Source organism: Tympanuchus pallidicinctus, unplaced genomic scaffold (genome assembly GCF_026119805.1).
Source record: "Tympanuchus pallidicinctus isolate F22 unplaced genomic scaffold, pur_lepc_1.0 scaffold17, whole genome shotgun sequence".
In the NCBI taxonomy this organism is placed as follows: Eukaryota; Metazoa; Chordata; class Aves; order Galliformes; family Phasianidae; genus Tympanuchus; species Tympanuchus pallidicinctus.
The window spans coordinates 7940593-7958111 of record NW_026294690.1 but is presented as its reverse complement, the minus strand read 5'-3'; the positions used below and the strand labels follow the sequence as shown (position 1 = coordinate 7958111).

General features: G+C 35.5%; 1 protein-coding gene across 6 annotated transcripts in view; it reads left to right on the top strand.

The window, feature by feature from the left end:
* The window catches only part of ERC2 (ELKS/RAB6-interacting/CAST family member 2), a 424274-nt gene that overhangs the window by 129420 nt on the left and 277335 nt on the right, over nt 1-17519 (top strand). The gene's annotated exons all lie outside the window — the stretch shown is intronic.

Genomic DNA, 17519 nt, shown 5'->3' with positions numbered 1-17519 from the left:
CTTTCCAAGTAATGCAAACAAAATGAAATACGTGAAACTTCTGAAAGATTAGTACACTTCTTTTTTTTCTGTAAATACACTTTGATAGAGACAGCAAAGGAAGTGGGGAAAGAACCCAAATTATGTCAATTATCTGCTTTTCCTATGCAGGACGGGCTACAGATATTCAGAATGCAGGATCACTTCAAACAGCCTTATTATTCTTACTGCTAATTTTCCACAGACTTAGCTCCATTGCATGTTGGATTTAATTGTTACAGTTTCCACTTTGTGGTGGAGATGTGAGGTTGAACTTTCTTGGGAATGTAGCTCTGGATTCTGCATATGGTTGTGGAGTGCTTACTTACCGTATCCTTTCTCTGACACACACAAAATGATTTATGTTAGAGAGTGTGTACTGTGTGTGTTTGCATCACTGCAGTGTATATAGATGCACTTGAGAGCATAAATGAAGAAAATGTTTGTGGGATCAAATAGATTTTTCTCTCCTCCATTTGCAGCCAATTAAAGAATGTCTAGTCCATATTGTCAGTTATTCTTTAGATAGCTCTTGCCAGAGAGTAACCTAAACTTTTCTTTACTAGTAATGATGCTGACACATTCTACAATACTACAGAGATTTTCCTCTGGATTTCATATATAATTCCTGTTGCTTATGTGTGCTTCTCTTCTGTCTGCATTTGACATTGTATTTTGATGAAATACAATGATAAACAAAATGGATGAGTAGGAGGGATGTGGATTCAATGGTCAAAATTGTCATTGTGCCGGGATTCTCAAATAGTCTAAGTAGTGTACGTTATCATCTAAGAAAGAAGTTTGGAACAGGCTACCCAGGAATGTGGTGGAGTCACTGCTCCTGGTGATTTTAAAGAAAAAGGATAAATGTGGCATTTAGAGATATGGTTTGGTGGGCCTGATGGTTATGGGTTGATGGTTGGACCTTAGTTGTCTTTTCCAACATTAATGATTCTGAGTTCTCAGATGTACCTCTTTTCTTCCCAGTTTTGACAACGTATCTTTCCAATAGCAACCATATCTGAGAATATATTTTGTTAAAAAGTATTGTTATATATTGATTACTGTTATTTCATTCTTTACATAAGTCTATTATGTTTCCATCTTCTACTTCTTCCTGGATTCCTTGTTCCTCTTCAATTTCTCCAATTATTGCTCATTTTCTGATCTAGACACTTCTTCCATTATTGTTTTCACTTCAAATGATGATGGCCATACATTTGGTTGTTGAATACTTAGAAATTAATCTGCTAATAAAGCACGTGTGCGTGTGCTGAAGTCAGTGCAGGTGCTGTGCTCCTCCTCAGATTACATGCAAGCTGAAACAGTTAGGCCCTCTAGTGGATTGTCTGTCCTTTGCATTCCAGTAGGACGTTGCACCATTTATTACTCTCATAAAACCACTTTTGAAAATGAATTTCTTGTGATTTTTCAGTCCCCCCCAAATCATTATATAAATATAATTTTTTTTTTTTCTGGGACAGATTTTCTCTATGTAATTTAGCTTTGACATGAGTACAGATGAATAACCTACTATTTTGTTGCCTTTGTTGATGCAGTATAGATAGTTACATTTTTCCTTGCTCTGTTCAAGTGTTACATTCAGCTTAAAAACAGTATTTATTTTACAGGTTGTATTTCTGTAATTGAAGAAGGAATAATGTGTATACGGTAGTTAAAATTTCAGTTAGTAATAACCTGAAATGACTGGGAAGGAATATGTAGAAGTTTCTAATTCTATGTTCTTTCTCTTGTATACATTACATTACTACTATCCACTATGTTGCAAAATACAAAGGACTCCAAAGCAAAACCAGGAAAGCTCATTTTCAAATATAGAATTTTCTTCTTTTTAGATAGCTGTTTCACGTAGAGAATAAGATGCCTTCTCATGAAGGCTCCTTACTAAAAAATGTGAAGGAAACAAAAATATAGGGAACAAACCAGAACAAACAGGATGGCATAGGAACATACAGAAGGCGTTTTTTTTGCACAAAAGTTTAATGAGATAATGAGCTAATGATGCGTTGTCCTTCCATTTGTTGATTTTGGTGTATTTTTAAAGCAAATTTAAAAAATATCACGCTATTTAGTATAATTTGTAGGCCTAAAGGAGTCCAAATTCTGGAAATGCAAGCATTCAGAGGATTTGGATCAAGGTAGATTGGTATGGAGTAATAATAAACTTATGTCAATGTCAGGGGTGCAATATTACTTAATATTTCTTTCTTGTAGAATCTTTGGCACCACTGTTTCATTTTAGTGCCAGTAAAGTTGGGTATGTTGTTTTAATAGCCCTGTTTAACCTGGCAAAGCTAGTCTTACACCTCATATCTGTCAGTTTAGCATGCTGAGGGGCAGACCTCAGAATTCTTTATATATTTCTTACCAGAATGTGCAAAGTTCTATGAATATGTCTGAGGTGTAGGTTGAGGGGCAGAACTGTTGAACTGGATGACAACTGTTTTAATATCCATTTTTTCCCCAAATTTTCTCTTTCATATAGTGACTATAACTGGTGTGTTTTGTACTCTAGGAATTTGTAGATATTTGTGTATGCACACGCATGTGCACAGACACACACTGAAGTTTTTGAGTCTGTGTTGAGAACAGTAGCTGTGAGACAAGAACAGAATGGAGAATGTAGAGCTGGATCATATTAGGACAACAGCTTGTGGAAATTCTTTTGTGGGAATTGTTGTAAAAGAAAGTCATGTAAAGGAGGCTAATATATTCTACTTTGACTTGCAATACAACTTTTCATGTAAAATGTTAGTTTCCATCTTTAATAGTTTAAGCTCTGTGATTGATGAAGTGCTACATGACTGAGGGCCCTAACCTACCAGCTAATTAGCATTTGTAGGAAATGTCATAAAGTCTTAGCTCTAATGTAATAATTGGAATCTGTACTTGGAATGGCTGGACTGTGCACACTATGTGATATTGTCCAGTTTGTGTTAAACTGTGTTGTATGTCTTGCTTTGTATGTATTACTCTTAGCTGTCTTCTAAAGGATAGTAAATTTGCATCATGTTAGATTAGGAATATAGTAGCGAAATCAAATGAGTCTTGTGTTTAGAAATTTGCATTGGTGTTATGGTGTTATCACTTGGCATGGGAATTCTAGCTGTGAACACAACAGAAACTGAATCTTCTGCAGGCAGGGTGGTTCAGGAGAGAGAAGAAATTCTTACATTTGCTCTCGACACATAAAAAGCACGTTGCTTACTGAAGCAGCTTTTAATTTTTTTCATAGTTTCATCAGTTAATCCCAGGTTGTTATTGATATGTTCTAATGAAAATGGATCTCTGGTGATTCTAGACAACCACTTAGCCTTGAATCCTTAAAAGTTGTGTATGCTACAAATTGAAGATAGATGGATAAATACAAAGTGACCTCAAACCGAAGCAGCATATCTTTGGATGCACCTGGCCTGTACACTGAGACGCAGAACATCGTGAAGATCAGAAGCAGTTATCATTTCCCTTTTTTTTTTTTTAATACTTTTATTTCTTTTTGTTTTTGTTTTTGTAACCAGTGCAAAACTTACAAGTTTAAAAGTTCACTATTAAAATCTGACCTAATATAAGTTCACTCAGTAAAGATGAACCTTAATGTTCATCCAGACTAAAATCATAGCTATAACAAGTTCAAGTAAGTCCTTGGACATTGAAATCCACGATCTTTAAAAAGTTTCCAGTCTTTACCATCTTTTCAAATGAATTTACTATTTACTGCTAAAGCTAGAAGCCTGGCAAGTTGTTTTTTTTTTCTCTCAATGACCTGCTTGAAACTGCTGCTTTAGTTCAAATCTTCACTTCAAAAGGAGAACAGCTGGATTGAACCCCTTTGACTAGTGAGCTATTTGAAGGCAATCACTATCTTTCCATGAGAAAATCACTGAATTCCTTGAAGTTTCATGAAATTACTAAAATCTAAAAACTGTTTTACCTAATGTGAGTTCTGTAAACATGGTGAATTTGGAATATCAGAATCATTTTGCATATTGTAAATCATGGGCCCTCAAGGAAGTGAAGAAATATTGACTTCACCTAGAAGAGATACTGTGTTGTTTACTTACATTTGTGCAGTTTTCAGCACAGTAGTATAATTGCACTGCTACATACGTTATTAATTAAAACACTGTATTTACTTATGAAGCGTACATTCACTCATGCATATAAACCGTAGTTATATGAACAAAGGGTGCTGTTTGTATTTTGTATGACAGATCTAAAACATGGTGAAATAGAGTAATGAGAGATCAATAAGTCATTTTTTTGGGTAGTAGTAAATGTGTATGTGTATGCAACATTTTAGAGATGAATAATTAAGCATGAATAACAGGTGGTATTCCAGATCAAGCTATGCTTATCTAGTTTTTAGAGGATTCTTTGTACATTTGTATGAATTACACTGAATAGTTAAAGGCTCAGATTATATGTAACACAAAGAAATGCTCTTAAAAGCAGTATGGCATTTGCAAAGTAGGACTGCAATCAATGAGATACTTACATAAGGGTTTCATACCGTGTGTAACACCAGTACTATTGATGAGGAAGGAAGCTGCCATTTGGCTTTGAAATGTCAATACTAATTAACAAAGTTATCTTTAAGTAAGATCCGAAGTTTATTCATGCTGAAGGAGCAGCCAACTCACATGCTGGGAATTTGAAACTGAGTGAAGAGTATTACTATCTTTTCAATTGAGTTAGAGGAAATTTCTTTTCAAGTGTGAAAAACTGAATTTTGTGCAATGTGACAGGGCAAGAAAAAAGCAGAAGTTGTCATATCTGGAACTTACAGAAGAACGCAATAGGTATTTAGGAAATTATTACCTATGTATCTAAAAAGGATAAGGAAGAATCAAAGTTGCTTAAGAAATATATATATTTTTTTCTGTGAAATTGCACAGAAACCTACTGTGGAATTAAAAGTCGTTAGAGAATGTAACAAAACAAAACAAAAAACAAAAAGAAAAACAATCAAACAAAAAACTGAGAAAAAAAATTACACAGGGCTGAGATTCTGTTGTTTTCTTGTGTGTTTGGATGCTATGCTGTCTGCTGAGGATGAATCCTACTTTCAGTGAAATCAGGGTTTTGCTGTTGGCCTCTGGTTTTTAACTTCCCTTCCGAAAAAGGGCCACCAGCTCCTCATTTCTCCCTCGAGCAGTGAAATAATCCATTTCTTTCACAACTGCTTGTTAGACAATATTTACAACAGAAATGCCAAAGATCCTTAAAGCTAATGAGATTACAAATTAAATGAGATGAATCAGCTACGTAGCTACTAATGACTCTTCTCATAGAGCTCTGACAGGACAATTGTATTCAGAAAAGAAAAATGTATTTGACACTCATTTATAAACTAATAAAATATTTTTCTCCAAAGATTTTTCTGATAATTTTAAAAAATGACCTAATATTTAGATTATTTTTAGAAAAATTTAGAAAATTTACCTGAAATATTAGGCATTTGTTTGGAAGACAATTAGTGTTATATCAAAATGAAAATAAAAATTAAAAAAAGCAACAAATATTAAATCTAAAAAGTTTAAAAAAAAAAAAAAAAAGGAAAGGAAATTACAGCATCTTAAATGCTATGATTACTTTCTGTTTTTCAAATCAATACAGGGCAAATGCTGTGATGAATTTGCTGTGGAAAGGACCCATGTCTAATTAATATGAAACTGTTTCATTTTCCCCTGACTGTCCTGACCCTGAGCAGTTCTTGCACGCAACATTTTATGGCAAATTAAAATGGTTATTATATGAAGCATTAAAAATAATTCCTGTTTCTGAACGAGTCCTTTGAGACTATTTAATTTATTACTAAAATTACCTAGCAAAGTGATTGGCACTTGCTCCTACAGAATGATATCTTCATTGTTTTCACCATGTTCTGTATGTCTGTGTGAGTAAAAAAGTGCTGAGATCCTAGGGACACATGCAATCTCATAAATTGCTATGGTAACTGTATGGAAGTGTTTATTTCCTAAAATGCAAGAAATAAGCATTATGTAGAAGATTTAAACATTGATCAGTTTTATATCTTCATTTGTAGTACTTGTTAAGAAAGATGTTCTTGTTTTGAGTGTCTAGATTTGTAAAAGTAGGAGACTGGAAAAATACAGTTGAAGAAACGCTCGTAAATACATTCTCATCTTCCTTTTTAAAAATCCTCATTTTTCAAACGTGCAAAGATAGATTTACCAACAACCACTGTGCTTTTTGTCTGAGATGTACCCCATCCCAGTCATGACTTTTTCTTTTTCTCAGCTGCTAACACTATGTGTGTTCAGGGAACACACCTTGCTCCAGGCTTCATGGTCTGCAGTGCTTTTACCTGATTGATTTCAATCCTTTTCTTCAGAGAGTCAATAAAGAAGTTTTAGTGCTGCTTTTTATTTTGATGAGGTAGCTAATTTGGGTCAGTTCCTTCCCTTCCTTGTAACCTGGTTCCTTTGCTTCTCTGATGTGGTGAAAAGGTGAACTATGCAACAAGCCACCAAACATCTTTGGGATAATGTAGATCATCCTGACAGTGCATTCATGTGGTTCACTGCTTTTGGAGCTGCAACTCTGAGTGACAGCCTATTTCCTAGCAATCTCAACATGATGGGCTGATGTCCCTGGGTTTGTTATGCCCAGAGCAGAGCAGATGAGGGGAGGTCTAATGGCCCTGCAGCTTCTCACAGCGCTGAGCTCTGCTCTCTGGGGACAGTGGCAGGACCCGAGGGAACAGCATGGATCTGTCAGGGGAGGATTGGGATCTTTATCAGGGGGTTAGGGAATGGTTCTACCCCAGAGGGTGGTGGGCATGGAACAGGCTGCTGAGAACAGTGGGCATGGCCCTGACCTGTCAGGGTTCAGGGAGTGTTTGGACAGTGCTTTTAGACATAGGGTTTGGATTTTGGGCTGTCCTGTGTGGAGCCAGGAGTTGGACTTTGATCCTTGTGGATGCCTTCCAACTCAGTATACTCAATGATTCTATGATAAGTTCAGGCTTTTATACCTTCAAGCTGTTTATCTTTGAGAATCCTTGATGACTCTTTCAAGTGACACAAAATCAAATCCTTCAAAAAGCAGAGTACGAAACAAAGTTTTGCCCAAGCCTAAAAAGCTTGGCTGTCTTATCTACAGGCTCTTTCAAACCAAACTGCAGTGAGTACTTCTGCAATAGGAAGGAAGGGGGTTGGATGGCTTCTCCTCTTCTCTGACATTGTATGATTTGGCTGTGGCTGCCATTTTTTTTTTTTAAGCTGAGCAGAGGAAGTACTGCCAGAGTCCCAATCCTACACCTGCTGGATTTGATTACCTTGTTGGACCTATTCTTTGGTCCAAACACATGCATGTTAAATGCACAGGTCTAGCTTCAGAATATATAAGGTGGCAAACTGGATGCTTTAAGTAAAGCAACTATTTTAATGCATATATTGCAGTTTTTTACAAATAAAACTATGATTATATCAGTATTAGTAGAAAAGTTCAGTTTGTATTGTTTCCTTTTGGAATAATTACATTGTCATCTTCAAGGCAGTCTTTTATGAAGATGGGAACTGTGCATCCTATCGAGGCTACTATGTGTGTTTCTTACAGCTACGTGCAGAAAGGAAGCAGTTGGTGATGCTATTAGTTTGGGCAGATTTTTGTTAATACAAAACACAAATAATAATGTTTTGTTTTAAGGCTGTAATTTCTTTTAAGACAAAGTGAGGATGTTTACAAAACTGAGCGAAAAAATGTGCATATTATTTTCATTTAAACTAATGCAACATTCATACTGAGATTTGTCATTAAAAGTAAATACTGGACATTAGTTCAAAAAAAAAAGTTCAACTTTTACTTTTTTTAAAACTACATATATGCAAAGTAGTACTCTTGAATCTAAATGAATGTTCAGCATGACTTTATCATGTTTATATTACACTTTAGAGCATGTTGCTACCAGATTTTCAAAAACAGAACAAACTAATTTTTAACATATTTAAAGCTAAAATTTTCTTGAACATTACAGTTCATACACTTACAGGAAGTGCTTCTTAGGAAAATAAGTTCATCAGCTTGCTAATGATTTACTGTAAAAACCATGAAAGGAGAGTTCAAAATTTTGAGTGATCTGAAATTTTTGAAAATCTGATGCATTTTATGTATGAATTTCGGACTATTTAGATTGGATTGGTTTTGTCAGTCTGATACATGAGATATTCAGCAGTGTCATGACAATAACATACTAACGTGGTAAAGCATTCTAAACATTTGAAATACAGAAGTAAATTCTGTTGCTTTTGCTTACCTTATTGATAGGATAAGCAACTTGACCTTATATATAGCCACATTTGTTATATTGGAAATAAAAAGAGACATTTCTTAATATAAAAAATAAGCTTATGTATAAATTGTTGTGGTTTTTTTTTCCCAATTTTCTAGTATATAAAGATTTTGTTCTTTTGTTACAAATAAGTTCCTTAACTTCTGCATTGTTAGAGCACCTTGATGTTGTCAGTCATGCTTTTTCAGCAGTGATCCATCACTGTTGGAATAAACTAGTCTTTGTGACTAGGGTCTCCTTACTAAATTGGATATTTTATCACTTTTGGAAAAGCATCACCTCTCACCTTTGAGTGAAGCTCTTACTGGCTATATTAAAGCATGAAGTTCAAAGATTTGAGTATGCATGAAGATAAGTTTAATGGCAATGATAAATGAGAATTGTTATCTTCATACTTCTCCCTTTATATTATTGTTACCAGATGTAGCCAAAGCTTGTAGCACTAATTTGGTCAGATTGCTTTGATAATTTTCTTGTTGCCAAGTAGGATATATTTCTTGGTGGTAGAATCAGCAATGGTATGTTTGAATATGAGTAGAATAAGTGCAACTTCAGAATGGAATCTGAATCTAATTCACTTCCTTCTAGCACACCTGACTTTAATTTTTAATGCCCAACCAGCCACAGTGCTAAGATCAAAGTGAAAGAAAGAGAATGGAGTGAAGCAGTTCTTGGAAAGTGAAAAGAAAGAATGGCATAAAATTGTTTAGTCTTTTATATGTGAAAGAAATATTGGCCTATTTGCCATTTACTTAGGAGTAAACCAGCAGTAAATCTGCTAAAGGTAATTATGCCAGTGTAAACCCTTATTTATCTGAGAGAAAAATCAGGCTCACTACGTACGATATGCCTTGGCTTGACAGCAGAAATCTCCCTTCATGTCCCCAGATGGGCTCAGAGGCCTTTGTTGCTCTGGGTTTACCCCATGCTAAAATGACTGTACACCCAAGGAACTTCTGTACTGTGATTTCTGTAGTGCCTATTGCTGCTCCTCAGTGAGCACGAGAAGCTGCTGCATAAATTTCTAATCTACTTGTCTTTAAAGCAGCTGCTTGCTGATAAGCAGGATTGAGAATATGTAAAATTAGATTTTAAATTGAAGTGAAATACCTGCTGTGACCTATCCAAAAATCTTAATCTATGGTTAAGTCTGGATTTTTCTCATGGCTGTCAAGGAAGTCATAAATAGCTTGATTTGAATGTTTATTTAAAAAAATCCATGACTTTTGAGAGCTTGGGACTTTTTGCATGTCATGAGGTGGATGTGACAGTAAGCAGTTATACAAAAGTGAAGTACTTCAAAGTATGAAATCTAGACTACATAGGAAGGTAATAGAAAACAGGAGTTTGCTAATTTAGTTGCTGAAGAAATCATCATTGTGAATTATCCCTGGAAGTGAGTCTTATAAATAGTGTCAGATTCACAAAACATGATTTCTTTCATGACATTTCAAGTGTAAAGCAGTTTTCACTGTTAGCTCATTTCATTAGTAATTTTTGTATGCTATCATTTTATGTAAATTAATATAGCTCAACCTCTATCTTAGAATGTATGAATTGCAACACTACTCATAGACTGTGGATTTAACTTGCTGTATTACACTGAAAATTCTTTAAGTGGAGCAGTCAAAAATGAAATTTTAATATGCTTAGCTCTGGAATACGTTCTTCTCTGTGTCAGGTGCTTTTTTTCAGCCATCACCAGACCCTTTACAAAGTCTGAACCATTACCACTCTCTGCCTTTTTATGAACGGAAATGAAAATGGAAGTGTTGTCAGACTGCTGTAGTGTCATTGGTAAGCAGTGCGGATTACTCATGTTTTCTAGAAGAATTCTGTAATGAAAGTTATGCACGTGTTCTTCAGGAGAAAGATGAATGTATCTTTGTATTTTTACAGGTTTTGGAATTATTACAGTAATTAATTTTTGTCAGCCCATTAATATACATTGAGATATAGCCATTAAGTATAGGACTTTAAACTGGTCATTAGTGAAAAGCTTCTAACATACTGCTTATCCGAAGGTTTTATTTAGTATCTTGCAAACTTGCTTATGGAAAGAGTGCACATTTCATGTGGGAAGGGAACATGGAGCTACAAGGGCTTAGTGCTTTGGAAGTGCATCTGACAGTTGCTGAAACTTCTCACCTTCATATATAAATCTTTGAGATAATGTGTGGCTTAAAAAGTGAAGAAGTATACATCAGAAATGAAATACTACAGGTGTTCTATCAGTTTTAGTATAGCATAAGATTTGTCAGTGACATTGCCATAGCAGATCACCTACAAATGGATACTTAGGATATTAAAATGAATTATTTTGTGATGAAGAAAAGGATGATGAAGATCCTTCACGAATATTTTCATCAAGGCTTTTCCAGTAAGTAAAAAATGAAGAAAGCTAAATAAGCAAGCATGGGTATATAGCTTAATACATCCCAGGCATCAATAACCTAATAAAAAATTGAATTGGGAAATACAATTTTTGTGTCATAGATTTACTATATAATCATCTTCCTATTTTTTTAAAGTGTTGATAATAGAACCAAGTTGTGTTACACATGCCAGCCTGTCATTTTGCAGGACATGTACGTAAAAAGGAAATTCAGTAGAAAAATTTAAAACAGAAGAAAAGGGTAACTTTTCATACCAGAAGAAGCTATCTCAAACACAGAACTACTTCAGATTATTTCTACTTCCTATTTAGACATTTAATTATATTAAAGCATAGCTGCTGCTATAGAAAATCTAAACTGTTCAACAGATGTTGATTAAAGACATTTAAGTTGCTGCGTTTAACATTTCAGTTTAAGTTTAGTGGTGCTTTGATAGTTTATACGTAGAAAGTCTGTCTGGCCTGCAGTAACTAATGGTGAAACTCAATATGTGCATTGTCTTCTGTGTCTGTGTAAGTGCAAATATTAAATTACATCTCCTAGTAACAAGAATCTTATTTCCCTGATGAACAACATTTTGAGCACTTCGTCTCTTGATATAAACCTATTACCTTACGCTAATTTAAAATGCTTAAGAAAAGCTGTTTCTTGAGAAGAAGGGGACAGGGAGCAGTATTATCCTTTTGTAAAACTTTCCTTTCATGTAAAGTCATTGCATTGTCCCTTATGTATACATGCCCACTCTAACCTGTTGAAGTATAAAGTAATGTTCCAGTTGAAAGGGTTTTGTTATTTCTGGTTAATTCTGGACTCACTGCTTAAGCTCTGCAGCTATGGGGTTTTTTTTCTTTCCTTTTTTTGGCTACATTTTACCTCTGGCACTAAAAGAAACTCATATAAAATACTTCCAGTGTGAAATTGGATTCTCTGTTACAAGCTTTTGAGTGCAGTTTCTGAGGGCAGGAATGCTCTTCAAATACAAATCAGCACAGCTGTATTGAAGATTTATATCCATCATTTACAGCAGCTAGGGGGCAGACCTTCAGTTATTTTTGTTTTCAATGTAGATTTTTTTTGCTGTTATCTTTTTGTTTGCTTGTTTTGGGTTATTTTTCATTTCTGCTTCTTCTCTATTTTCTATTTGTTCATCCCCTTATGCCTTACTCTCAGAGTAAAGATGCCCAAATTTTAAGACTTTTCCTCTATCGTTTTTGATGTGCTATAATATCCTTTATTGAGAATATTTTTTACAGAAAATCAGTGTAATAAGGTAATTTTGAAAAGCTCTGAAATAATTTCTAAAGCTGTAGGGAAAGGTATGTAATTAAGGATTAAAATGATAGCAGAGTTAAAACGCTGTACTTCACATTTTCTTTTCCTTCAAGTGTGAAGTGTCTGTGATTCATAAATTCTTTCCAAATGATTCTGAATTTATCACTTAGAATTAAGAGCAGTACGCTTATCTGAAACTCTGAATTTTCTCAGTGTTCTGGAAGATTAGCTCTCAGTCAGATTACTTAACTGCGTGTTTAAAGTAATGATACCAAATATGCTTCATATCACCATAGAGTTTTATGTAATGAAAACATTAATATAATGAGATATAAAATCACCATTAAAATCTGATTTATGGCCAGACACTTGTAACAAAATTAATTGTGGTATGCTGCACCAAAGTTAGACATTTGGTATATTCACAATTGTGTTTGATCTCAGTATTTGAGTTATACTCGATCATAGTAAAAGTACAATGTGTTGTTCAAATGTACATTTATTTTGCTTTGCCTAAATGCCTGTATCTTTCACAGTTTTCCTTTGGAATCAGAACTACAGGAATTACTTATTTGAGAGATGTGTTGAGTTTCAAATACAAACCTTACAAGGGCATGTTAAATATATTTTTAAACTTACCATGAGAGGAAACTTTTTCTTTCACTCAAGCTGATGATTTAAATGGTAATCATAAACCGTCAGTGGAAATGTATAGTAAGGTTAGTCAGAAACAAAACACAAAACCAGTAATTCTAAAAGTATTTCAACACATGTATACATAAAAAGTATAAACAAAAACTGGAATATTTGATTTTGATATTGTTTAAATTTGGTGTTAATTTTTTAACTAGGTATTGTCTACCTAGATGTACATGGTAGCAGACCAGTTACTCTCTAGGTTAAGGATATTTTATTACAAATTGCAGTACCAGAGTGAATGTGGAAGGAATGAACATAAGAGAACAAAATTTAAAAGTGAATAGACCTTCAGGTTATATAAAATTCTCCCAGCAATTATGTTGATTGAAGAAAGGATAAATAGGCAACTGCAGTGAAATAAATCACAGAATCACAAATGGCTTAAGTCACAAGGGACCTGATCATCTAGGTCCACTCCCTGCCATGGGTAGGGTTGCCAGCCTCTAGATCAGGCTGTCCAGAATCCCATCCAACCTGGCCTTGAATACCTGCAGAGATGGGGAATCCACAGCCTCTTTGGGCATCCTATTCCAGCACCTCAGCATCTTCTGTGTGAAAAATTTCCTCCTCACATCTAACGTAAATCTCTCCTCTTCTAGATTTAAGCCATTCCTTCTTGTCTTGCCACAATAAAACAGGGGAAAAAGTCAGTTCCCTTCCCGCTTGTAAGTGTCCTTCAAGTACTGGAAGGCTACAATGAGGTCTCTCCAGATTCTTGTCTTCTTCAAGCTAAAGAAGCCCAACTCCCTAAGCCTGTCTTCACAGGAGATGCACTCTAGCCCTCTGAGCATCTTCACAGCCCTCCTTTGGACCTGCTCCAACAGCTTCGCATCAATCCTGTACTGAGGACCCCAGGCTTGGACTCAGTGTACCAGGTGGGGCCTTACAAGGGCAAAGTGGAGCGGGACAGTCACCTCCCTCATTCCGCTGGAGACCCCTGGAGGACACCCTTGTGGCTGGCCTCCACTTGGACATAGAGCTATTGACAACAACCCTCTAGCTACGACCATCCAACCTATTCTTTATCCACCAAATAGTGGATCTAATCCATATATGTCTAAAATTTAGAGATAAGAATGTGATGTGGGACCATGTCAAAGCACTCGCATAAGTCCGGGTAGATGGCATCGGTTACCTTTCATTTCTCCATTGATGCTGTCACTCCATCATTGAAGGCTGACAGATGGGCCAGGTATGATCTGCCCTTGGTTAAGCCGTGCTGGCTGTCTTGGATCACCTTCTCATCTCGCATTTGCCTCAACATCTTTTCCTGGAGAATCTGCTCCATGATCTTTCCAGGCACAGAGGTAAGGCTCACCAGCCTGTCTTCTGGCTGACCCTAGGTCTTCTTTTCTCACTTTCTTGAGTATGGGAGCAACATTTCCCTTTTTCCAGTCACTGTGGACTTCACCTGACGGCTACAGTGTTTTAAATATGATGGAGGGTGGCTTGGCAACTACAACAGCCAGTTCCTTCACAGCCCCGGATGCATGTCATTGAGCTCTATAGACTTGCATGGATTTCAGCCTGGAGGTCTTGGACTTGCTCTGTTCTTACTGGGGTAGATTTTGCTCCTCTGAAGCCGACTGAGAAGTTCAGGGACATGAGAGTTATGAGAAGCCTGAAAGCCTGACTGGCCATGAAGACTGAGGCAAGAAATTTGTTAAGTACCTCAGCCTTTTCCATGTCTGAGGAGGCCAGCTCTTCCTTTTCATTTATCAGAGAGGATACACTCTCCTTTGCCTGTCTTTTCTGCTCAATGTATTTAAAGAGGTACATTCTTCTTATTTTTCACATCCCTCACCAAGTTCAATTCCACCTGTGCCCTGGCTTTCCTGATCCCATCCCTGTACATCAGAGAGAATCTCTAAAGAGGGTTTGCTTAGAGTGAGTAGGCAGAATTTTATTCTAGAAATATCCCTTTTCAGTACTTAGGAAATATTTTTCAGTATTTTAAATGGAAAAAAGTATATAATTGAAAGTGAAAAAAAATAAATTGGACTCTTTTTTCTAATAAAAATTAAATTTACTAATTTCTTACCTTTTAAAAATCATAGCTCAGGATAAGCTACAATAAATCATTCCTTCTGTTAATTTTTCTAAACTTTTTTTAGTATTTTACTGATTGAGACTGTTTTTTTTTCTGTTTTAGTATTTTTTTCCACTCAGTGCTACCCTGCTCTTCAGCAATAAAAGCAACTTTGTTAACAAGTTATAAAGGGAGCTAATTTCATTTAAAATGAGGTAAAAGGCTTTTTATCTAGCTTTGTTCTTATGATATTTGGGAAACCAAAACCTAGATCTGCCTTCAGAAGAGATTTGCTTCCTATTTTGAAGTTTATGTTATTGTTGTTTCTCAATATATTTCCATTTATATATTTATGTGTTTTAAAATAATACATGCAACATAATAATGCATATGTATTTTCTTTTTCTTTTTTTTTTTTGTGTTTTGTTTTGTTTCTCATTTATGTTATTCAGCAGCTTGGTTTCTCTGTTTTCCCTTGTTGCACTTGAATGCTTCTCATTCCACTGTCTAACTTGCTTTTGCTTTCTTTCTGAAGTTCTTGAGGTGGTTATTTTTACTCTAATTCCTCTGCAGCTTTCCTTTTCAGTATTCCCTGTTGCCCAACACTTGTCTGTGCAATTTCTTTGCTGCCTTTCTCTTCCAGCAGTCCATGAACTTTATTAGACTTGTAATTTTTTAATCTGGGCAAAGTCTTCCAAGTTTTCCTAACTGATGCAGACATTATAGGAATGGCAAGATGATCAGTGATATACTTCTGATTTATCTCATCTTAAATAATTTGTATTAAAATTGTGAGCTTGTCAAAGCAGTGTTTTTCTCTGAGTTTATCTTAAAGTATATTCAAGCTAACTTCTATGACTACAGCATATTACATACCTTAAGTGTTGCATATATAATGTAACAGTTTTCATGCAAAGTTGTTTTGAAAAATTCTTGCATAAGCAAACATATCCTTTTTAATCTATACCAAATAATGCAGAACTGACCATGTGTGACAAATCCTCAGACATCTCCAAATACCTGGCATGTAGCATTACTATTTTTTAGGTTGCAAAAGTAGTGCAGGTTCCATTTTCAGGTACTCTGAACGTGCAGTTGGGCTGACCTTCAAGAAAAGTTCTGTGATCACTCATTACCTTGCAGCATGTAAAACACTGAGATGTAGGAATTCTTTTCCAGCCTGATTTGAAAATCTGTCCATGAAAATATATAGGTGGTTATTATAAGAAGCCTTGTTAAGAATCAATGTCCACCTCTTAATGTGTTGTAACTGAAATTATGTCTTATTTCACTTCTTTACTGTCCGGAAAATACCTCTTACATTTTGAGTTATATCACAATAAATAGATATAATGAGAGCAAAAACTTTTCAGTGGATATCTGACAGTCCTGCTTAGAAGAGTCCAAGAGTCAGACTGTTTTGTTCTGAGAATTTATTGGTCCCTAAAGAGAAGGAGACAGAGGCTGAGCATTTCCAGATACATAAGTGGATATTATCAGCCCAGGCTTCTTTTGGCCAGATTCCTGGGGAAGGTTAATTTTAGCATTAAGTTCCAGCTCTTTCTCAGCTGGAGTCTGGCAACAGAAGCCAAGCTTTCATTCCAGGAGCTCCTTTCTGTGTGACAGCTTCTGCTCTCTTGGCTCAGTTTGCCCACTGACCAGTTTTTATAGCCTGTTAAAGTATCAGCTGACTTGAGGGCAGATCCCTTTCTTAAGCAGCCCTATGGGAATTTTCTTCTCTCTCTGTATGGAAATCTCCCCCTTCACTCTTAAGTCTTGTTCTTTTCTCTGAATCCTTCTTGTAGCAGTACATTTGAATAATATGTTATGGAAGAAATTTATCACATTAAGTAAAGATGGATGAAATATTTCCTGCGGTGATTGTGCTCTAATAATAATAAAAACACTTTTCTTTGGAGGAAGGAATTATTTTTCCTTTTTTGAGCCTCCTCCAAATATGAATTGTGCTCTACCACTTTTGCTTCTGTTTCTTGATGCAAGAGGATGCTGTCAGTTTCTAAATTCAAATCTATATGAAATAGCAGACTGATGTTCCTGATTACAGAATATATATTTTTTGTATTCACATGTATGAGAATGAATTGAACAGATGCAATTAGATAAAGGAAAAAGCCCAGGAAATGTTTGACCTGGGATTACTGAAGTGTTCTAAGTACAGAGGACCACGGGTGTAATGCTGGCCTTCTACTTGAGCACACTGTACATGGTTTGTATTCACAAAAGAAGGTAGTTAACTCATTGCTTTCAACTTTTGTTTCTTACTCAACTTCCTAAGGAGTTAACCATGCACACTGCATTGCTATGGGGATTATTCTGGCCACTGAGCAAGGCAGAGATCAAAATATTCATGCAGTCTTTCAAAACAGTCTGTACATAGAGCCTTGCCTAACCAAATTGGTGATATTATGTCATCCCTAGGCTTGAAATTTGTTCTCTATGACATGGTACACTTGGCTGACTTAGCATTTTGTGTAGATTGCAGGGGACAATGCAAACCCAAAGGATATGATTTCCCCATAAATTCTTGGCTGACAATGTCAGATCTGTATAAGTTTAGTATTTTGGGAGTATAGAAAAAAAAGGTGTGTCTTACGTAAGTTATGGGTTTGTGCTATTGTATTGGAGCTATTTTATACAGAATTGTTTTTAAAAGGCACTGTATACACTAGTGCAATAAATAATGCAAAAACACTATCTAACAAGATTTGGAGAAAAAAAGAAATTTATTTCACATGGAAAAGTTGCATGT